This window comes from Chiloscyllium plagiosum, unplaced genomic scaffold (genome assembly GCF_037043375.1).
Source record: "Chiloscyllium plagiosum isolate Xiang-an unplaced genomic scaffold, Cpla_swu_hap1 HiC_scaffold_7, whole genome shotgun sequence".
NCBI classification, from domain to species: Eukaryota; Metazoa; Chordata; class Chondrichthyes; order Orectolobiformes; family Hemiscylliidae; genus Chiloscyllium; species Chiloscyllium plagiosum.
In genome coordinates this window covers 22,541,557-22,565,218 of record NW_028270145.1, presented here as the reverse complement: position 1 = coordinate 22,565,218, position 23,662 = coordinate 22,541,557, and the positions used below count along the sequence as shown (strand labels likewise).

Below are 23,662 nucleotides of genomic sequence, written 5' to 3'. Positions count from 1 at the left end.
AGGGAGGACTAAGGGGACTATCAAAGGGGCCAAGGCCACCTCTCAAATTGACCAAGAAGCAATTCCGTGATTCTGCAAGGCCCATCCAGTGCCATTTGTTTAACGTGCAAAAGTAGAGATAGAAATCAGGAAGCTGGAAAGAGAATGAATCATCAAACCAGTAGTTTGCAGTACGGCCAGCATTGGTCGTATCGCTTGTGAAGTCTAATGGGTCAGTTCACCTTTTGGGGATTTCAAAATAATGGTAAACTGCTTTTCATAGCTGCATAAATACCCAATCCTTCGTACGGAGGACTTATACGCAAAACAGACAGGGATGCTGTCCTTTACAAAGCTGGATACTTGCAAATGTGGTTAGATGAGAATTTCCAGAAATATGGTACAATTAATAGCTATAAGGGTTTGTATCAATATATGAGACAATGGAGAACATTTTACAAGGTCTACCTCAGGTCTGCATTTATCAGGATGATGTGCTAATAACCAATAAACAGCGTTTAGAGCTTCACTGGAGGCTCACTGATTATGTTACCGAGTATGGTGATGAAACAACTGAAAATGAACCTTTTAGCTCAGAGCAAACTTACATCCAGAACCTCAACCTGAGCTACAAACCTTCTCAAACTTCGCTAGCATTTGGAGAACTTGGATATAATGCTTAAACATTTCTGCAAGGAAGGTATTAAACCTTAGGAAGGAAAAATGTGTGTTCCTGGCACCCCAAGGTACCAGACCTGAGTTCTTTCCTTGGGTTGGTGATTATGGAAAATTCATACATAACTTCACTGGCCTCCACTGTCACCCTTACACTTTCTATTTAAAAAGGGACAGCCTTAGGAATGGTCTCATCACCAAATGCAGCTTATAGGAAACTGAAGAAGCAGCAATTGTCTACTAAGGTGCTGGCACACTACGATCCTAAGCAAGACATGGTGCTGACGTGATGCCTCCCTGTACGGTATTGGGGTAGCATTGGCTCACCAATAGCCCAGTGGAGATGAACGCCTGATAGTGTATGCTTCCCAGACCTTGGCAAACACTGATCGCAAATATGCCCAGATAGAGAAGGAAGGTTTAGCAGTCATCTTTGGTGTGAGAAAGTTCCACCAATACCTTTGTGGACGTAAATTTGTAATAGCAATGGACCATAAAGCCCTACGAGGACTACTTAAAGCTGACAAGATCATGACCTTCAGAGCTAGAAGGTCGAATTCAGTGGTAGGCTCTAATTTTATGTGCGTATAATTGCAAGTTGGATCACCATCCAAGAGGTCAAGTGGCAAATGCGGGCACATTGAGCAATCTCCAACTGGTGATGTACCACAATGGTATCACCACTAGAAGTGTCCATTTTGGTTTTAAACTTTCTGGACACCCTTCCTGTTACTACTGACAATATCAGACTGTGGACACAAGAAGATTCCATCCTGGCAAAACTAAAACAGCTAGTGGCGATGAGGAAAACAAAAGTGCTTTCTTGACCTGGTGAGACCAGATCACCATACAGGCTGGCATAGGGGGAGCAAGAATGATCGCCCCAAGTAAATGTTGCTGCCAGACATAGCTGCATTGGTGGGGCAGTGCCCAGAGTGCCAACAGGATAAACATTATCACCAGCACCTCCCTCACATTTGTGGGAATGGCAGGGTAAACTCTGGACTCAGTTACATGGACAATGCTGGTCCTTTCATGGGCTCTATGTTCATAGTCATTGTGGACACCCAATCAAAGTGGCTTGATGTGCGTGGAGTTCAGTAATCAAACCTGGGGATGACTGAGAAGCTATGAGCATCTTTTACAATACACAAACTCCTGGAGATATTGGTCACCGACAATAGGCCATCATTTACCAGCAGGAAATTCGAGTATTTCTTAAAGTTAAATGGCATTTGACATGTAAGGACAACTCCATACCATCCATCCTCCAATGGTCTGACGGAAACGGCAGTTTAAACTTTGAAGGCAGGCTTAAAGAAACAACTTACAGCTTCACTTGATACCAAACCGTCTCAGTTCCTGTTTGATTATAGGACCATCCCTCCTGTAACTACAGAGATAGTTCCAGCAGAGTTGCTAATGGGGAAAGACTTTGCTCCAGTTTAAATTTGATTTTCCTGGACCTGAGGATGAAATGATATCAGGAACGCCAATGCCACACTCCTCTAAGCAAAAGAGACAGTTTACTTCAAGGAACGAAGTTTGGTGTCGAAGCCATAGGAATGTCCTTGCATAGGTAAGGGACATGGTTGATGTGAGAGCACATCCCATGATGTACAAAATTCAGGTGGGAGAGTTGGTCCTGAACAAGCACGTGGTCCACATGATAGCTTCAACCTTGCAAAAGGGGCAGGAGCAAAACATACCTGGCCGCTCAGAACAGTGAAAATGTTATAAGCTGTGAGTTCTCCCACTCCAGCTTGTGTCAAAGAATCCTCTGAGGATGAGAAGGACATGGTGGATGTTGTAGCCTCGCCTGCGTTACTGCCTGAAGAAGATAAATTTCTTTCGAGATGCTCTGGGTGCAAGAGGCGGGTTATGGTCCAACATATGTCACCACTATCTGAGGAAGAGTGGGAGGAACCGGACATGATGCAAAAACACCCAGGAGAAGCTGCAGGAATAAGAATGGACCTAAGTCCCAGGATGTAGTGGGATAGAGATGTAGTGACTGGAACAAGGTCAGCCAGGTGGACCTCACAGAATATGAGTACTCTGATTGGACCAGGTTAACAGCCCCAAACCTTGCTGACAGATATAGACAGGAGTGTCAGGGGTTCTGCTCACTCTAGGCCCTGGCTCTGAGGTAGCTGGGTCAGTGTCACGTACTATGCATGTGTAAATAAAAGGTGACTTAGTGATGGGATACTGGCCTTCGTGGAATTTCAGTTTAACTACAGAAAACCAGTTATTCCACAAGATACACCTTACAAAAATATATCTCATCTGCTTCTATTTCTACCTCAAAAGTATAAATTAATCCCTAGTTAATGAGCACCAGCTGCATTCAAAAATACAATTGATCAATGGATACACAATTAACAAGTTATCTCACAGAGAATTTAGTTTAAGTTATTGCTCATGGAATGCATCGCAATTAATACTATTTTATGTTCCAGTGCCTGTCGAACTACATTGGTTGTGTATCCATGAATAGCAATGAGTTACTAATCAATTATGTGTAAGTAGGCATATTTAAATGCTTAATCTAATATTATTTGGAAGTGTTATATTTTGGACCAATAACTCAAATCGCTTTTTAAACAAAATGCCTTTGGGAATGTGCAGATTATGTGACAATCAGCCATAAATAAAACAAGTCAATTGGTCAGGTACAATATATTTATTCACTAACCAAATGCTTTATGAAGATATTTATTGTGGACAACAGATGGAATTCAGAAGGCTAGAAATAGGTAGTGAATGCCATTTCAACTTCATTGGGGGACTTCAAGGTGAGTGCATGAGAACTGATACATTCTCAGTGAGTGCACCAAATTTGGGATCCCCATCAGTGTTTTATTATGAACTGAATGGTGAATATAAATCAGGAGGTCTTGTGGCAAAGTTGTAGTGTTTCCTGCCTCTGAGCCAGTGACTCTTGGTTTGAGCCCCACTACAGGACTGAGGAAGGTGTGTTCATAATGCAGCTGAACAGTTGAATATCAGCCTGAAAATCCTTCCTAACATACTCCAAATGCAGGTGGTAAGAGTAGGGGAGACTGCTGCTGCCGACAATGCTGGACCTCAGCATGTGTCACGTCATACTCCGCAGCAGATTAGTTCTCTGGCAAATGTTATCACACTTATCCTGTTGACACTCAGTTGAATGTAACAATGCACATCATAATTGAAATGCTCTACATCCCTCCTTTGGTTTCTTGCTCTTTGCCCACCAACAAAGTCCCACAAAATGCTTGAAATCAGCAAGGCTTCATGTCACTTACTCACTCCACGATAACACATTCAATCCATCCACTGCCCTGTCTGCAATCTAGGTTTCCCATATAGAGCTACCTTCCTGAGCGAGTTCTACCAACAGGCATCTTTTTGATCAAGGGATGGGAATCAGTGGTCACTAACAAGATTGTGACGGACCTCACCTATTGAATGGTAGGTTTTGACCTACCATGGTGACAGTGGTTGTTATTATTAGATAGGTCCAGGATACTTCAGGGTCCTTGTGCAGCCAAGTACCACCACAGGGCATCAGTACAAATCCCTTATGCAGTTGTGGAGAGACACAAGCAATGCCGCACTTTACCGAGGAGTGTCCCTTCTACAGACTAAATAGCAACCATCTTTAACTCAGCAAATGAGGAGGCTATTGCTTGTCTTTGGGGATGGACAATTAATAATAAAGTGTTTAGAAAGGAAATTGGAGCCCTGATCATCGCTACTCACGGCACCAAGCTATGAATTAAAGAGATGCATATTGTCACAGTAACTCTGACTTATTGGGGAGCTTATTGCTCTGCTGGTGCTCAGTGCCAATGGCATTGGATTCCATCTTCGTTCTGGCTCAGATATATTTGGAACCTGCACCCTTGCCTTGTCCACAGTGGAGGTCATGGCTGTCGATGATACTTGCCTTCAGGTAGAAAACTGTAGACAATGTTAAAACAAGAATCGGTTAAAGTTTCTGTATATTTAGGAAAATTCCACAGAATATGTGCATTTCATAAGGGAACCCTCCCCCACTGCCCTCATCACTATCAGTAGGTCCAAACAGTCAGCTCTTAGCCTCAAGCACTTGAATTACTCATGCATCTTTCCTCTCTGTATACATAATTGAAGACTGAGGAATTATTATTCATGAGCACTCAAGACAAGCCCAAAATACATTGCCGTTAAAATTCTTACAAATTAGGAAGATCGTTATTATATAAGCTGCAAAATTAATTGGGTAGTAAATATTAATTATTTAACAAAATCACTATTTGCCACTTGATTAATTTTGGAAAGTGAGGTATTGAGAGCTATATATTTTGATGAGTGCATGTTAAGGTCCTACCTTCTTCATAGTGCATTGAGATAAATTTGACAGTTTTCATTTCAGATGGATGCTAATAACTTAAATGATTAAAACGTTTGGTTTAGTTTCAGTTTTGTTTTAGGATCCTGAGTATTATTTTTTTGTATTTATTCCTGTCCTGTACGGCGGATAGTTAGTTCAGATGACAGAACTCCAATAATATGGGTTTGATTTCTGTTCCAGCTGAAGTAGACGCGACCTTTTTTTCTTTAACGGCATCAACGAACAGGCCTCGGATCCGTTTGTTACATTATGTCCACAAATAGAAAAAGAACGTAAGGATCGAAAGGGGCCTCACTGCTGTCAGAAATCCATCTGAGGTCCACAGCAGGTGCTGCTGCCTTGTAGCTCCCAACCCCCACTAGGGTCATGAGTCAGTTTGGGAAGACCCGTAATCTATGCCAAAAAGACAGAAAATATTACTGTAACTCCAAGTCAGCATTGGTTTAGTGACAGCCAGTCCTATTACCTGACAGTCTGATAGATTTGGGGAAGCGGGGAGAATCCAACGGTTGTCCACTGTGAGTGAATGTATTTCTGAAAATTTTTATTGAATGACCTTCTGTCACCAATTACTCCACTCTGTTTCTCTGTGTTTTTCTCCCCCCTTGCTCCCCACAGCCTCCACAATTAATCTTAGTTGTGCAAAGAAAATGAGGAAACACTCTTGGATGCCCTGATTATGGTCCTAGTTTTCTCACATTTGTTCCTGAAGACTTCAAGACAATCCCGTCAAGACCTGTGCTGAACACAAGCATGATGTAGTATTGCAATGCTGGGAATTGCTGTCTTTCAGATATGGTGTTAAACTGCCCATCTCAAATGGATATGTTTTTATGGCTTTATTTGAAAAGAAGGGAGTTAGAATTGTGGTCGTCTGCCTGAACTGTAGCAGTAAAATTTATTTTTTTTTGAGAGAGATTACTGCAAACACATTTTCTGTCTTTTAAAAAAGTATATTATGACAGTGATGACACTGCTGCCAATGAAGTGCTTTTGAAAAGTAATTTTGGATAGATTGAGCTTTTGAAAGATGCTACACAAATATAAGTGCAGTCACTGTTGAATCAAAGCCAATCCCATTGCTCTAATCTCTCCTAAGACCAGTATGAATGAAACAGATTAACTGGTACATTTTGTTTGGAAGAATGAGGAGTTAAAACATAAAACAAAGGCACAATTCTAAAGGGGTGAAGGGGCAGAGAGACCTGTAGTTGTGCACAAATCACGAAAGGTAGAAGGATAGATTCAGTTCGCAGTTAATAAGGCATATTGGATCCTGGGCTTCAAAAATGACAAGTGACAGACAAAAGTAATAAATTTATGTTGAAACCTTATAAGACGACTTATGAAAAGTTCAGCCTCAACTCCAGTACTTTGTGCAGCTCTGCCCACAATTTATAAAGGATGGAAAGCATAAATGCTTTAAGGGAATGATTAGAGTGCTAAGAAATTCAGTAAGGATACGTTGCAAAACTGGGGCTGTTCTCTTTAGAGATGGAAATGATACATACAGGTCTTCAAAATCTTGAGGAGCCTGAAAAAAGTAGACAGGGAGAAACTGTTCCCATTTATGCAGGGCTGAAGATTTTGAGGGGATTGACAAAGGAAGCAATATGAGGAAAAATCTTTCTACACAGTAAGTGGTTAGGATCTAGACTGCATTACCTGAAAGCATAGTGGAACCATGGCTTTCCAAAAAGAATTGGATAATTATCTGAAAAGTGAAAATTTCCAGGTCTACAGAGTAAAGATAAAGGACCAGTCGGGTAGTTTTTACAGAGTCAGTATGAACATGGTGGGCTGAATGGTCTCTTCTGTGCTGTAACCATGCTGTGGTATAGGATGGGAGAAAAAAAAGAGTTCATGTTTCCATGTATGTAAAGCAAGTTGATAGGAGAAAAATTAAGAAATACACAAGTGAATTTGTAAGTGCCTTGCAGAACCTTGGTCAAATTCCCATCTGAAAAACTGCATGAATCACTTAAGGGAAGATAAATTGACTTCACAATTACATCACAGATTTACCAGAATTATAATAGTAAGGGTCTAAACATGAGGACAAAATCACAATTGTCCTTGTAATCCCTCAAGCTTAGAATAGTGGGCAAGGTATCAAAATTATTATAAAAAGCATTTGATATATATAAATGTCTGCAGTTGGTAGGCATTCCTTGGCAGAGTCAAAACATGTGGTGCTGGAAAAGCACAGCTGGTCAGGCAGGGGGGGTAGGGCTGGGGGGACGGTAGCTGAGAATGTGATTATGCAGATAAAGGTGGGGGTGATGGTGATAGGTCAGAGCAGAGGGTGGAGTGGATAGATGGGAAGGAAGATTGACAGGTGGGACAATTCAAGAGGGCAGTGGTGCATTGGAGGGTTGGATCTGGGAAGAAGGTGGTGGGGGGAAGGGCTAGGGCTAGGGCTAGGGCTAGGGCTAGGGCTAGGGCTAGGGCTAGGGCTAGGGCTAACGATAACTGGTGAAATTTACATTGATCCCATGTGGTTGGAGGATCCCAAGGCAGAAAATGAGATGTTTTTCCTCCAGGTGTCGGGTGGTTAGAATTTGGCAGTTGAGGAGGCCCAGGACTTGCATGTGCTTGGCGAAGTGGGAGGGGGAGTTGAAGTGTTTGCCCACAGTGCGGTGGGGTTGTTTAGTGCCGTGCGTGTCGCAGAGATGTTCTCTGAAACGTTCCACAAGTTGGCATCCTGTCTCCCCAATGAGAGGAGATCACATCTAGAGCAACGGATACAGTAGCTGACGTGTGTAGAGGTGCAGGAAAACCTCTGTTTGATGTGGAAGGATCCTTTGGGGCCTTGCACAAAGGTGAGGGGGGAGGTATGGGCGCAAATTTTACTTCCCTTGCGGTATCAGGGGAAGGTGCCGGGAGTAGAGGTTGAGTTGGTGAGTGTGTGGACCTAACAAGGGAGTTGTGGAGGGAATGGTTTCTGCGGAACACAGATAGGGGTAGAGAGAGAACTATATCTCTGGTGGTGGGGTCTGTTTGTAGGTGTTTGTAGGCGGAGGATGAGATGTTGTATCCAGAGGTTGCTGGGGTGGAAGCTGATAAATTAGATGTATGGAATTTGGAATGAGAGTGAAAAGGAGCAAAAGCAATTAAATTATGATAAAATGCAAGATTAGCCAATAGAGGAATGAGAGATTATCTCAAACACAGGATTCATAAGGAACTTAATAGAATGTTTCCCCTCATAGTGAAATCGAGGACCAGAGGGCACAGTACCACAATAAAGGGGTACCAATTTAAGACTGTGTGGAGAGGAATTTCTTCTCTCAGGGCTGCGGGAGTACAGTTTTTGTGTATATTTAAGACAGAGATAGATTCTTGATCAGTGGGAGAAATCAAGGGCTACTGTGAAAAACCAGGAAAGCGATGTGATGAATGCTGAATTAGCCGTGATCTTGTTAAATTGTGGAGCAGGCGCAAAGAGCCAAACAGCCTTCTCCTGTTCCTATTTCTTATGGACTTAGCAAATATCATGGAAGTACAGACTAATGGTCCACTCCTGTGAGTACCTTTGAACTATACTTAGTTGACCATTAACTTGGGGGAACCAGCAGAGTGTGAAAGATACCATATGGGTACAAGTTTTACTTTTACATTTCAAAATGTGCTTTTAAAACACACCCAAACATGCACAGCTTTTTTTTTAAAAAAAATCAAAATAAAACTGAGACCGTGCTTTACTCTCTCTGGTTTGCCTCTGGGCAGAAAGTGACCACACATTTGGGCACAAATTGTGCCAAGTTTGCATCTGAAGCTGAACGATTACCATTACACCATGCAGCCTTCGCCTTTTGATTGGAGTTTTGTGAACGCACTGACCCTCGCAGCATGATCACATACTGCCTTCTGATTGTACGAGGACGGACGGGATGGGGATGGGGATGGGGCTGGGGGGAGGGTCCCGACGTTGGCTTCTACGGCCAATGAGAACTGTGGCTTCACATGGTGAACCTTAAACTCAATCGCAATTACCTTGCTCGTCATTGGCTTGCCGTCGAGATTACCTCCGCCTACTCCGCTCCGCCCCGCCCCTACAGCCGCCTCCATACGGAGACCTTCAGCGTGCGTCGTCCGCCATTTCGCCCGCAGTCGGCATCGTGCGGCTGCGCACGGCCGCGCTCGCGATTGGCGGGTCGGCCCGGTCACGCGGGAAAATCAAGCTGCCGATTGGTCCCTGCCGCGGACGCATCGGTTGTTCTGAATGGAATGGAGGTTTACAGTTGCGCCGGGGGGGAGGGGAGAGGAGAAGAAAGCGACCCGCTATCGCGATTGGTTGAATAAACAGCCGCGGCGGCGATTGGCGGGGCCGGGCGTGCGGCCGGGCAGCCGTGATTGGTCGAGGGCGGGGCGGTGGTGGTGATTGGCGGGGCCGGGCTGCGCGGACACGCTGCTGTGATTGGCCGAAGGCGGGGCGGCGGCGGTTGGTACCTCGCGCAGTCAGGCCCGTGCAGCGGTTAGTACGTCTGGCGCTCAGTCCGAGAGGCGGCAACAGGAGCGGCAGCTGGAGGGCGGTTAGCGGCTTTCCCCCTTTCCCCTCCCCTCACTGCACCTTTCCTATTTACCCCTGACCCCTCCCCTCCCCCTTTTACCCCCCTGGTCCACCCCCCCTTTTCCCCTCTCTTTCCCCCCCCCCCCACCTCCCTTCACCTCTCTCCTTTAGGTATCCCTCGGTCTGCCCGTCGTTGCCCCGAAGGGACGCCGACTATTGTTCCCGCCGAGCGATTCCCTCCCCCCATCTTACCGCCCCTTGTCCCTTCCCCCTCAGCCCTGTTCCTGAGACCGGTTTCCCCGGCGTGGGGGCACCCACTGGACCCTCACTTGTACCCGCTTCTCCTCTTCGGTCCCAACCCTTGTTCCTGACACAGCTCCGGCCCGGTTTGCCCTGGACTCCCGGACCTGGTGAGTTTCAGTAGATACCTTCTTCTCCCCCCCGCCTCCTTGTCTGGTATTTGTTGACTATGCATTTTGTGTGTGTTTTTTTTTTCACAGGAAAAGTACAGCTTCTCTTTTCTCCCACCAGTCCGGCGGCCTGCGCTGCGCCGCGCTCCTGGGTGTGGTTTCCCCGGTGGGCCTCGGACTTTTGTGGCGTGGTCAAGGGCTGGGCCTTTTGTGCCTGCCCTCAGCCGGCGGGCCATGTGGGTGCCCAGCGGGGCGTCCTCGGGGCCGTGTGCCCACCCCTGTGCAGGTGCTGTCGCCCATCTGTCCACTCGCGAGCCCCCCTGCACGCCAGTGTGGTGGTGCTGTCTGCCAGCAAGCTTTTCGCCTTGCGAATGATTTATTTCAGCCACCCTGTTCAGAAATGTTATGCACCTGGTTTTTTTTTAAAAATCGCACAACGCCAGGTTGTAGTCCAACAGGTTTATTCGGAAGCACTGGCTTTTTCCCTGCTCCAAAAGCTAGTGTTTCCAAATAAACCTGTTGGACTATAACCATCTGTTGTGATTTTTAGCTTTGTCCAACTCAGTCCAGCATTATGCACCTGGGCCTCCTAATTTTTAGGTAGGGTCTCTACCAGTGTGCTACAAGTGTTCCTTCTCTCGAATGATACAGAAGTTTCCATTTTTACGTGGCTGCTTCAAGGCTTTCTCCTGAAGTCCTAATAGTTTGTTAAATTAGATGTTTTATGTTAGACTTGATTCTCCTCTAACATTTGGGTGCATGAATACTGGTTTAATGTTTGGCTGTATGCAAGGGTACAATTCATGCATATGACTTATAGTTATAATTTGATCAGTGTTTTGAGAGTCAATGACTACATCCTAGTAGGAACAGGAATTTTAATTTTGGTTCTTCATTAATCCCTAAAAGTAAAAATGCAGTTTGGTTGCTTGTTTATTTGAGCTGTTTTGGCAAGAAAAACTAAATCTTATAACAGACTATATAATGTATTTATAATCTACATCACTGTAGTTAGTAAGTGTTTACTGAAAATTACAGTCACCTTGTGTCTCTTTTTGTCTGGCCAATTGATGCTTCATAGTGCCAAGTGGGCTGTTTGAATTGTTGAGCAAATCCTGGCAGTGTTGGTGCTTGCTTGAGGTAGTTTACATTGTCTCTTCCTTATGATTGAATGCCCTTTGCATCCAAATACCAAGTGGATTTCTTTTTCAATAAGGATTGTATGCTTTGGAAATGTTTTTTGTAACTGTGACAGAAATCAGATGTTCAGTTGGTTTGAAATCTTACTGGCATGGATGTGACCATTTCAAAAAAAGACAAGTTCTCAACTTTTTAAGTTAACTTTTAATTTTCTATCTTCATATTGGCCCTTTTTTTTTGAAGACTGGATCTGTGTTTGTGCTGAAATTTGTGGGAGCTTGGGTAGGTTGTTTAGCTGTAAATGTACCTTTTTGTTTTAGTTAATTCACTAACTTATGTTTCTCAATATTGTGATTAAGTATTTAAAAAAATGCAATTATGTTTATCTGCACAGTTGGCATTTATCATCAGACTTTTGGTGTCAGCTGACATTCTGTTCATGCCAGATAAGAGGCCCGAATTCATAGAATTGTGGTATGATTGTACCATAGGCCATTTGGTCAGTTGAGTGTTGTTTCTCTGAAAGAGCAATTTAAGTAATTTTATCCACTTTGCCCCATCTTTTCATTATCCTGCAGGTTTTTCTCCAAAGTTTGTACGAGTACTACTTTGAAAATCCTGGTTGAATCTGTCTCCACCATGGTTTCAGGCAGTGTATACCAGAATCTTACATGTTGCTATGTAAGGAGGTTTTCTTCATGTTGTCTTTGGGTTTTTTGCCAATCATAGGAAACTGGTGTCCTCTGGTTCTTGACCTTTCTACTATTCATCTCTATCGACTCTTCAGGCCGCCGCCACCATCATGAGAACAATTTCTGGAACTGTTCTTTCAGTACCATTTTCCAATACTTTTAAATCTTTTAAATCTTTCCTATTGTTAGGGACACAGATCTGGATAGAGTGCTCTAGTTGAAACTGAAGCTGATTTTTAAAGGTTTGCGTAAACTTCCATACCATTATATTTCTCCGTATATGTGAAACGCAGGATCTGGTACACCACCTAACTGCACTGTTAATTTACTCTGTCACCTTCAATGTTTTATGTACAAATAACTCCGGATCCCTCTACTAGAATCATAGTCATCCCGCATGGAAACAGATATTTCAGTCCAACCAATCTGTGCCAATCATAATCCTAAACTAATCCAAGGAAAGCGATGGGCCCAGACAGAGTACCAGGCTATGCATTCAGAGCATGTGCAGATCAACTGGCAGAGGTCTTCTCGGATATATTCAAGCTGCCTGTCCATCCCTGTGCCTAAGAAGGCTCATGCAGCATGTTTCAATGACTACCACCCAGTGGCACTAATTTCTGTGGTCATGTAGTGCTTTGAAATGCTGGTCATGGCATTAATCACCTCCAGCCTCCCTACTACTCTTGACTACTCCAATTTGCCTAACGGACCAACAGATCCATGTTAGATGCCATATCACTTGCACTCCTCCCTAGAACATCTTGACATCAAGAACAGCTATGTAAGAATCCTACTCATTGACTACAGTTCAGCCTTCAACACTACTATCTCCTCGAGACTGATCACTAAACTTAGTGATCTCAGACTAAGCCCCACTGTCTGCAACTGGATAGAGTTTCCTGACCCACAGGCCACAGTCAGTGAAGCTTGGGGACAATATTTCATCGTAACTAACACTCAACTCTGGAGCAGCACCCCTCCCCCCAGGGGTGCGTACTCAGCCCCTGCTATGTACTCACTGTATACTCATGACTGTGTCAGCAAATTCCAGATTAATGCCATTTACAAGTTCACTGATGGCACCACTATGGTTGGTCAAATCTCAGATGGCGATGAAACAGCCTACAGACGGGAGGTGTAAGACCTGGAAAAATGGTGCACTGAGAACAACCTAGCTCTCAATGCCAGCAAAACCAAGGAACCAGTTATTGACTTTTGGCAGGATATTACTCATGTCCCCCTATACGTTAACAGCACAGAGGTGGAATGAGTGGAGAGTGTCAAGCACATGGGAGTGATCATCCACAACAGGCTTTCTTGGACTCTTCATGTGGGTGCACTGATTACAAAGGTGTAACGACGTCTCTTGCTCAGGCAGCTGAGGAAATTTGACATGACGACGAATACCCTTGCCAACGTTTACAGGTGCGTCTTCGAGAGCATTCTGTCTGGATGTATCACTACTTGGTATGGTAACTGTACCATTCAAGATCGGAGACGGTTACAGAGGGCAGTGACCTCACCCCGGACAATCTCAAACGTCAGTGTCTCTGCTATAGAATCTATCTGCCAGGCCCACTGTCAAGGAAAGGCAGCATTCCTAAAGATCCATCCCAACCTGGCAATGCTTTTCCACAACCTCTACCATTGGGGAGAAGGTACAGAAGCCTGAACACGCACCAGCTGGTTTCACAACAGTTTCTATTCTTATGTTGTTAGAATACTGAATGGACACTCAAACTCTTAACATTTGCCTATACCTCTGTTTTTTGCCTCTGTTTACCTATTATTTACTATCTATGCTACTTATCTATGTGATCTGTCTGTATTGCTTGCAAGGCAAAGCTTTTCACTGTGCCTCAGTGCACGTGACAATAAATTCAATTCAACTAGTTACACCTGCCTGTGCTTAGCACGTATCCCTCAAATTTCTTCTTTGTGACCTTATCCAACTGTCTTTTAAATGTTGTTGTAACTATACCCACACCACCAACTCAAGTTCATTCCACACATGAACCATTCCCTTTTCAAAAAATAATTGCCCCTTTTTAAAACTTTTCTCCTCTCACCTTTAAAGGTAAGCACCCTAGTCTTGAAATGCCCCACCCTGCCATTCACCTTATCTATACCTATCATGATTTAGTCAACCTCTAAGGTCACTCTTCAACTTTCTACAGGCCAGTGGGAAAACATCCCAGCCTATCCACACTCTCCTTATAACTCAAAGCCTCTATTCCTGGCAATATTGTGGGAAATTTATTCTAAACTCCCACCAGTTTAATAATATCTTTCTTATTACTGGGTGACCAGAACTGGACATTATTCTCTAGAATAACCCTCACCAATGTCTGTACAACCTCAACATAACATGCCAACTCCTTTACTCCAGTCTGAGCAATGAAGGCAGTTGTGCTAGATCTTTCTTAACCACCGTATCTATATGTGCTGTTAACAAATAACTACGTACCTAAACCCATAGGTCTGTCTTATTCTCCAATGCACTGCTTTTAACTTTATGCGTCCTGGCCTTGGTTTTGCCAAAGTGTAATACCCTCTGTTTTATCCAAATTAAACTTGCATCTGCCACTCTACAGCCCATTGACCCAGTGATTCACGATATCTTTGTATTTTTAGATCATCTTTCCTGTTCGCTACACCAATTTTGGCGTCATCTACAAATGTACTAACCATGCCTTATACTTTCTCATCTAAATCATTTGTATAAATAACAAACAAAAGCGGACCCAGCTCAGATCCTTGTGGAACACTGCTGGTCACAGGTCTCCAGTCTGTAATCTGCAGTCCCTTTCGAATTCTACCAAACTTGACAACCACCTGATGAAGGAGCGGCGCTCCGAAAGCTAGTGTGCTTCCAATTAAATGGGAAAGCTAAGAAGGGATTTGATAGAGGCATACAAGATGATCAGAGGACTAGATAGGGTAGACAGTGAAAGTCTTTTTCCTTGGATGATGACATCAGCTTGTACGAAGGGGACATAGTGACAAATTAAGGTGTGATAGATTTAAACAGATGTCAGAGGCAGGTTCTTTACTCAGAGTGGTAAGGGCGTGGAATGCCCTGCCTGCCAATGTAGTTAACTCAGCCACATTAGGGAGATTTAAACAATCTTTGGATAAGCATATGGATGATGATATAGTGTAGGGGGGGATGGACTTGGATTAGTTCACAGGTCGGCACAGCATTGAGGGCCGAAGAGCCTGTTCTGTGCTGTATTATTCTATGTCACAGTTTTGTCATCTGTGAACTTTGTGCTTTTGTAAAAACAAGACTCGGACCTGATGTATTAGCAAGACCAAAGCTACTAACAGATTTTTGAATGACACCTTCTAAAGTTTGCTTCAGTCCAAAAAATTCTAGTTGCCTCGACTGTTTGTCCCCTGCACAATTTTGTATCTACCCTATATGTTGCTTCTGTCCCTATTATTCTGCAAATCAACTTTGCTCATGCATTTGTCCTGCACCTCATAAAATCCTGCTTGAAAATCCATGTATAGTACTTCAATAGCTTTGCCCTCATCAATTTCCTATAGTTTGGAACCTGTTATTTCTTCTAAACAGTCAATCAAGTTAGTTAACCAGAATTTATTCTCATGTCCATGGCTTGCTTTAGTCTACACTTGTCTAAGTGTTTTAGTTTTGTTATTATTTCTCATTGTTAAATTGGGTTGTCCTGTACTTGCTGGGTTTATTCCCTGTCTTTCCTGACTTCATTGATTCAGATGTGTATACAAAGATAATATATAGTACTTTACTCTGACCTATTTTGAACTAGGTTCCTGGGAATGCAATAGGTCAGAAAGGAGGGTGGGGCGGATAGGTGGGAAGGAATATAAGTTAGACAGTTCAAAAGGGCAGCACTGAGTTGGAAGGTTGGATCTGGAATAAGGTGGGGGCAGGGGAAGTTGGGAAACTGGTTAAATCCACATTGATCCCATGTGGTTGGAGAGTCCCAAGGCAGAAGATAAGGCATTCTTCCTCCAGTTGCTGGGTGGCTAGAATTTGGCAGTGGAGGAGGCCCAGGATTTGCACCTCCTTGGAGGAGTGAGTTAAAATGTTTGGTTACAGGGTGGTATGGTTGTTTAGTGCGTGTGTCCCAGAGATATTCTCCGAACGTTCCGCAAGTTGGCATCCTGTCTCCCCAGTTTAGAGGAGACCATATCGAGAGTAATGGGCACAGTGGATGTGTGTGGAAGTCCAGGTAAATTTGTCTGATGTGGAAGGGTTCTTGGAGCCTTGGACAGAGTTGAGGGGGAGGTGTGGGTGTCGGTTTTGCCCTTGCAGTGGCAGGGGAAGGTGCCAGAAGTGGAGGATGGGTTGGTGATGGGCATGCACCTAACAAGGGAGTTGTGGAGGGAATGGTCTCTCTGGAATGCAGATAGGTGTGAGGAGGGGTCTGTTTGTTGGTTATATAAGACGGTGTGATGTGTCTGGGGATTGGTGGGGTGGAAGGTGAGGAGGACTGGATGGTTCTGTCCTTGTTGCGATTGGAGGGATGTTCTGTGGTGGAATTTGTCCTCCTGGGAGCAGATGCAGAGGAGGTGAATGAATTGGGAATAAGGGATAGTGTTTTTACAGGATGCGGGGTGAGAGGAGCTGTAGTCCAGGTAGCTGTGGGACTCTGTGGGTTTGTAGGAGTTGGCTGTGTTAAGTTGGTTGCTGAAAATGGAGTTGGAGAAGTCCAGGAAGGGAAGGGAGGTGTCCAAGAGGTCCAGGTGAACTTTGGGTGGAAGGTAATCGTGAAGTAGATGAACTGTTCAGCCTTCTTTTGGGAGCATGAAGTGGTGCAGATATTCATCAGTGCAGTAGAGGAAAAGGTAAGGAATAGTGCCGGTGTAACTGCGGAAGGTGGTCTGTTTCACATAGCTGACAGATGCAGGAATAGCTGGGACCCATGGCTACTCCTTTTGGTCTGGAGGAAGTGGGAGGATTTGAAGAATAAATTGTTGAAGGCGAAGACCAGTTCAGCCAATCTAATGTGTGTCAGTGGAAGGGTACTGGTTGGGTCGGCAGGAGAGGAAGAAATGGGCTTGGAGCCGTCCATCATGGTGGATGGGTGTGTACAGCGGCTGGATGTCCATGGTGAAGATAAGGTTTTGGGGGCCAGGAAACGAAAGTCATGGAGGTGGAGGGCATGAGTGGTGTCCCGAACGTATGTGGGGAGTTCCTGGACAGGATGGTGTCAAGGTATGCAGCGAGAGGTTTGGTGGGGCAGGAGCAAGCTGAGACGATAAGTTGACCGGGGCAGCCAGGTTTGTGAATTTTAGGTAGGAGGTAGAACCTGACGGTGTGGGGTTCCGGGACTGAGGTTGGAGGCTGTTGGTGGGAGATCCCCTGAGGTGATGAGGCTGTGGATGGTTTGGGTGATGATGGTTTAGTGATGGAAGATGAGGTCGTGGTCAAGGGGGCGTAGGAGGAGGTGTCTGCAAGTTGGTCTTGGCTTCAATGGTGTCGAAGTTGGTGTGCCAAACTACCACTGTGCCCCCCTTCTCTACTGGTTTGATGGAGGCTGGGGTTGGAATGGAGGGAGTGGAGGGCTGTGCGTTGCAAGGATGAAAAGTTTGAGTGGGGTGAACAGGTTGAGTTTCTGGGCACGTTGTCTACTTGTTTGGGTTTGTTTAAGAATCGGCAGACTGTTTATTGGGTACCCGTTCTTCTGCCACTCCCAGGTCTTGGATGCTGTCCTGGTGTAGCTCATTTGTGGATGTTGGGATGATTTCTGTAGTTAAGTATCTGGTCTGTGTGTGTATGTCTTTCTTGTAAATGCTCGTCTGCAGTTCTCCATTAACTGTTCGTTCCACTGTGACATCTGGGAAGGGGAGTCTGTTGTCCTCCTGTTGTGAAATTTATGCCAGTAAGATGTTGATGTTGTAAGTTTCCTTAACTTGTTCTGTTTTGTGATGACAAAGGTGTCATCCATATAGTAGGAAAAGGGGAGCACCCTCAACACACAGGAGAGGAAAGCCCTAAAGGGACTCAAAAGACAAATATTGTAGTCCTATCTACAGACAAAGGGCGCAAGACCATCATCCTAAAAAGAGCAGTGTATTGAAAAGGTAAACTCACTGCTTGCAGATACAGACACTTATCAACAGGTGGCGATAGACCCGACTCCATAGCTAGAAAACTGTATCACAGTGACATTGAAGAAGCTTCGAAATTAACAAGATAGATCTCCCCCCAAAAAAATGAAACCTGATGGATCAAACACACCTCGCTTGTATGAATTACCTAAGGTAGACAAACCAGGGGCCCCCCCTCAGACCCATGGTTTCACTTCTTGGCACACCAGCATACAGACTAACAAAGGAACTCCACTGAGAACTAAAATACCTAGTAGAAGACTCGTACCACTCCATCCAAGAGTTCCTGAATGTCAGAGATCAAAGTAGCAGAGGATGAAATAATAGTCTCCTTTTGATGTGACAGCAATATTCACATCAAACTGGCCAAAGAAACATTGACTGCACTACTGGACGAACCAAGAATACGTATACCAGGCAGCTTCTTCAGCAAGGACAACTTTCTTAAGCTAGTGGACCTGTGCCTCAGTATCCACTTCACCTTCAATGAAAAGACCTACAAACACAATGGAACACCCATTGGATCATCAATATCAGGCTTCTTAGCAGAAGCAGTAATGCGGAGACTTGAACGAACAGCCCTCTCTATGATCCAACCCAAACTTTTTGAGTTTGTGGATGACACCTTTGTCATCACAAAACAGAACAAATAATAAGAGGAAACCTACGATATCATCATCAACAACATCCTTACTGGCATAAATATCACAAAAGAGGAGAACAACAACAGATACCCCTTCCTAGATGTCACAGTGGGATGAACAGTTAATTGGAGAACTGCAGGCCAGTGTCTTCAGGAAAGCAACACACATAGACCAGATACTTAATTCCAGAAACAATCATCCCAACTCCCACAAATGGAATTGCACCAGGCATTATTTAAATGGGCCACAACACTGCAGCACTCAGGAACTACGTGGGGCGGAAGAAAAATACTTGTACAGCGTATTCAAGAACAATGGGTACCCAATAAACAGTCTGAATGTAAAGGATCCTATACCAACAACCAGCAAAATGAATGGCATTTACAAAATACCCTGCAAGGACTGTAACAAATGTTATATCGGACAGACATGCAGAAAACTAGCCACCAGGATACATGAACATCAACTAGCCACCAAAAGGCATGACCAATAGTATCCTTGCATACAGACTAAGAATGACAGACTACGAATGGCAGCTAAGCAGATATCAGGCATCCTGTTGGAACGAACGAGTGATCGTTGTTTTTGAATCACTCACCATTCAAAATTTCTTGTCCTTGCTCCCATTGGAGTCGTCTGGATGTTTTGGTCCTCTTAGTTCCTCAGTGTCAATTCACAAGGTTACACCATACGGTTTTTGACCCTCCTTTTTTTTTAACCCCCTCAAAGCCCAATCCTTCAGTCATGGTGCCAACTCCTTTCTGTTGCCTTTCACCCTTCATTTGGCCCATTCTGTACTCCGCCTTCCCTTTCAGCATACCTGTTGGACCTAATCCCAATATCCCCCTTTTGTGTTGTGCTAGTTACCTCCAGCACTGGATTGGCTTCCTCTGTCCCCTTTCTTCTTCCAGAACGTTCTTTAACCTTGTGAGCAAGGCTTTGGTCCTCTTTAGTTTGTGATTGATAACATTAAGATTGTGGTCCTGACAGGAACATAGATACGGGATAGCTTTTCTATTAATGAAGTTTTTCCATTTGTCTATTTGCAGTGCTAAAATTGGTATGATGATCTGTCCTGCTGTAAATCTCATTAGTCTGTCCATTTACCTGATTATATACCAAAGTTCCCTTTGATATTTTCTCAGTGGAATACTTATTATTCCACAGTAAGTATAATTTCCATATCAATTGTCCAACCCATTTATGACCATCTTGAATGGCTTAGCTGAGTTCATGGTAACTATCATTGAGATCAGTTTGTTGTTTCCTGCTTCACTTTCCATCCATATTTCACAAAATCCACCCTACCACACTTATTCCCCCCGGGCCCCTGTCAGTTGTTGACTCTGGTCATTTGTGCAGCGAGTGATCTGCTAAGTCGCAGCTTCATCACCTTTGTCCTATTATTTATTAAAGTCGTTGTCTATTACTCAAGTAATTGTCTGATATTGTTCTACATCCTATCTCCCTTGAGACCAAGGGACGTTGATTTGCATGTGCAATGCAGCCAGCTAGTTTAAGAACTAATCACCAAATTTGACAGGATCATGTCTTCTCCATTGCTATTCATGAGTCAATTTATTCTGGAATGCAAAGATAATGCCAACATTTGTTCACAAACCAGTTTCTTAACATTCCTTGATGTATTCATCCTCTACTCAAGTGCAAACCGCTAATGGACTATATTGTCACCCAAGTCTTGAGACTTTTGCTGCTTTCCTTTGCTCACTGGTTCACTGGACCACATTTTTTCCATGTTACCTGCTGTCCTAACCTGGAGTTACAATCTTCCTCCATGTTACATTCCCTCTCCTTTCTTTGAGCCAGTGTTGCTGAGGAGATTCACTAAGTGACAACTATGAGCTGTGCCTGGTTTTATCATTTTGACTTTGATAGCTTTTGGTTATGCAGTAGCTCCCTTGGACAATCTACTTCAGTCTCCATATTATCAACAGAATCTAACTCTTCCAAAACTCTGTCAGCCCTCAATCATTCACCACACAAAGTTGTACTCTATCAAGACAGCTATCTGAATCTTAGTTTGTGTCATGACTTGTTCATCCACCACAGTTATGTTTGCTGATTTAGACTTGCAAACTGGCAATGCCTGGCTTTTGAAATTCTTATTGAGTTCTATCCCTCTTATTTTGATGTCTGTTATAATTCCAGCTGCTCAAACTGTTGAGGTGTCTGCAATCTTTAATTACTCCACTGTTGGCAGCCTTGCTTTTGCTTGCCTGACCTCTAGCGCTGGAGTTTCTTCACTATATCTCCATTGTCTACTTTGGTACCTCGTAAGGTGTTCATTAAAATCTCCTACTTTGATCAAATTTTGGCCATTGACTCAGCAATCTGACTCATTACTTTGAAGTAAAGTAAAAAGCTGAGTAAGTTAACTGCACAAGCTGCATTTTGTCCACTAGGTTACCAGTTAAGTTGTGTATCGGTCTTGAATGCAGATTCCATGCTGTAGTACCCTTAGTTTCACTATAAAATGCAAATCGAACCATCACAGCAATCTGACCACTGAGCTGCATTGTTCCCTTTCACGCAATGCATTTTTTTTTGGTGTTGCTACTTTAAGCAGTGCTGTCCACATCTAAGTGCAAGTAGTGAGCCAAATTCTGCAAGTAAGATTGCTGGAATGGTGATATCTGAAAATCAGGTAAGATATATATATATATATATATAAGCCATACATTACCTTCCAATGTTGGAAAGACGTTGAATGTTAATGATCAAATCTTTTCACACTAATGTGCTAGACTAAATGGGTGATGAAGATGACTGGATACATCAAAGTAGAAATTCCATCTTTGGCTGAGCTGTCTCATATTGTGTGGAGCTGGATCAGATAAACCCAGAAGTCCTGAACTTGACCTTTGCAAGTTGTACAAGGAGATTTCATAGTCACAGGTGAGGTGCTGGAAGACTGGAGGTTGGCAAATGTGGTGTCAGAGTGGTAAAGACCAGCCAGGGAACTATAGACCGGTGGGCAAGTTGTTCGAGGGAATCCCGAGGGATAGGATATACATGTATTTGAAAAAGCAAGGACTGATTCAGGATAGTCAACATGGCTTTGTGCATGTCTCTCAAACTTGATTGAGTTTTTTTTTTGAAGAAGTAACAAAGAGGATTGAGGGCAGAGTAGTAGATGTGATCTGTGTGGACTTCAGTGGGAGACTGATTAGCAAAGTTAGATCTCATGGAATACAGGGAGAACTAGCCATTTGGGTACAGAACTGGCTCAAAGGTAGAAGACGGGGTGGTGGTGGAGGGTTGTTTTTCAGACTGGAGGCCTGTGACCAGTGGAGTGCCACAAGGATCTGTGCTGGATCCTCTACTTTTTGTCGTTTACATAAATGATTTGGATGCGAGCATAAGAGGTACAGTTAGTAAGCTTGCAGATGACACCAAATTGGAGGTGTAGTGGACAGCGAATAGGGTTACCTCGGGTTACAACAGGATCTTGACCAGATGGTCCAATGGGCTGAGAACTGGCAGATGGAGTTTAATTCAGATAAATGCGAAGTGCTGCATTTTGGGAAAGCAAATCTTAGTAGGACTTATACACTTAATAGTAAGGTCCTAGGGAGTATTGCTGAACAAAGAGAGCTTGGAGTGCAGGTTCGTAGCTCCTTGAAAGTGGAATCGCAGGTAGATAGGATAGTGAAGTAGGCGTTTGGTATGCTTTCCTTTATTGGTCAGAGTATTGAGTACAGGAGTTGGGAGGTCATGTTGTGGCTGTACAGGACATTGGTTAGACCACTTTTGGAATATTGCTTGCAATTCTGGTCTCCTTCCTATCGGAAAGATGTTGTGAAACTTGAAAGGGTTCAGAAAAGACTTACAAGTATGTTGCCAGGGTTGGAGGATTTGAGCTATAGGGAGAGGCTGATCAGGCTGGGCTGTTTTCCCTGGAGCGTCGGAGGCTGAGAGGTGACCTTATAGAGGTTTACAAAATTGAGGGGCATGAATAGGATAAATAGACAAAATCTTTTCCCTATGGTCGGGGAGTCCATAACTAGAGGACATAGGTTAAGGGTGAGAGGGGAAAGATATAAAAGAGACCTGTGCGGCACCTTTTTCATGCAGATGGTGGTACGTGTATGGAATGAGCTGCCAGAGGAAGTGGTGGAGGCTAGTACAATTGCAACATTTAAAAGGCTTTTGGATGGGTATATGAATAGGAACGGTTTGAAGGGATATGGGCCGGGTGCTGGCAGGCTGGACGGGATTGGGTTGGGATATCTGGTCGGCATGGACAGGTTGGACCGAAGGGTCTGTTTCCGTGCTGTACATCTCTGACTTGCAGCATTTGAGAATCTGGTGTCTTAGTGATGTCACTAATATTCAAGAAGCTCAAGGGAAAGTTCTGGTTGGTCAAATTTAAATTAAATGAATAAATCTGTAATTGAATTTATCTTGCTGATGGTGTCCATGAAACTGTCGTTGTTGTAAAAACCCATCTGATTCATTAATGTGCTTTAGGGAATGGAATCTGATCTTTTTGCTCAGCCAAGGTTATACATCTGGAATAACATAGAAATTCCAGGGCAATAGGGCAATAAATGCTGACCTTATCAGTGCCCATGTGCCATGAAAAGAATATAGGGAAATAGGCTCACAAATGAAGAATTGTATAATAAAATGTAGGGTATATAGGTTGACTTAATCTTAGTAGGATGAAAGGTTGGCACAATGTAGAGAATTGAAGGGCCTGTACTGATCTCAGAGATCGGATTCTTAAAGAATGAAGGCCATAGCTGGAATAAAACAAAATGCAGCACGCACTCGTTTCAAATCTGTCCCGACTGACTGTGGCATCATAGCCTTATTGGTAGGCCACTGGAAGAGCACATTTCTTGCTTCTGTGGAGTTAGTCACTTGTATAAGTGGATTAATTGAGGTTGACCCTACTCCTAGCCAAAATCCATTTTCTAGAAAGCAACTGTGTGGCTTGGCTGTCATAATTTAGAAATCGATGGCTAGAGCAAGCGTCTAAATTTTGTCAAGCTTCTATGATGCAGATCAACTGTAGCCATCTGATAAGAAAAAAAGTTGAGACTTTACACTGCTCATGACTGAAAAATTGTCTCTTCAGTTATACTATTTCTCGGAGA

The 23,662-nt window shown here is 43.8% G+C and overlaps 1 protein-coding gene and 1 long non-coding RNA gene across 27 annotated transcripts in view; one reads left to right on the top strand and one right to left on the bottom strand.

Annotated features, from left to right (window-relative positions):
* Nucleotides 1-3,325: 3,325 nt before the first annotated feature.
* On the bottom strand, nucleotides 3,326-5,615 carry LOC148149575 (uncharacterized). The gene is made up of 2 exons (XR_015757615.1): nucleotides 5,012-5,615; nucleotides 3,326-4,602 (listed from the first exon to the last, which is right to left on the bottom strand). It is a non-coding gene; the product is annotated as an uncharacterized LOC148149575 (long non-coding RNA).
* A 4,061-nt stretch (nucleotides 5,616-9,676) lies between these two features.
* LOC122551386 (poly(rC)-binding protein 3) overlaps nucleotides 9,677-23,662 on the top strand; it is a 149,914-nt gene continuing 135,928 nt past the window's right edge. For 13 of the 26 annotated variants that reach the window (XM_043693192.2, XM_087988836.1, XM_087988835.1 and 10 more), the window contains exon 1: nucleotides 9,679-9,958. The gene's annotated coding sequence lies outside the window, so the exon portion shown is untranslated. Of the gene's footprint in view, nucleotides 9,959-23,662 lie in introns of all 26 variants that reach the window. The other 13 variants (XM_043693208.2, XM_043693207.2, XM_043693202.2 and 10 more) reach the window with 3 other exon arrangements.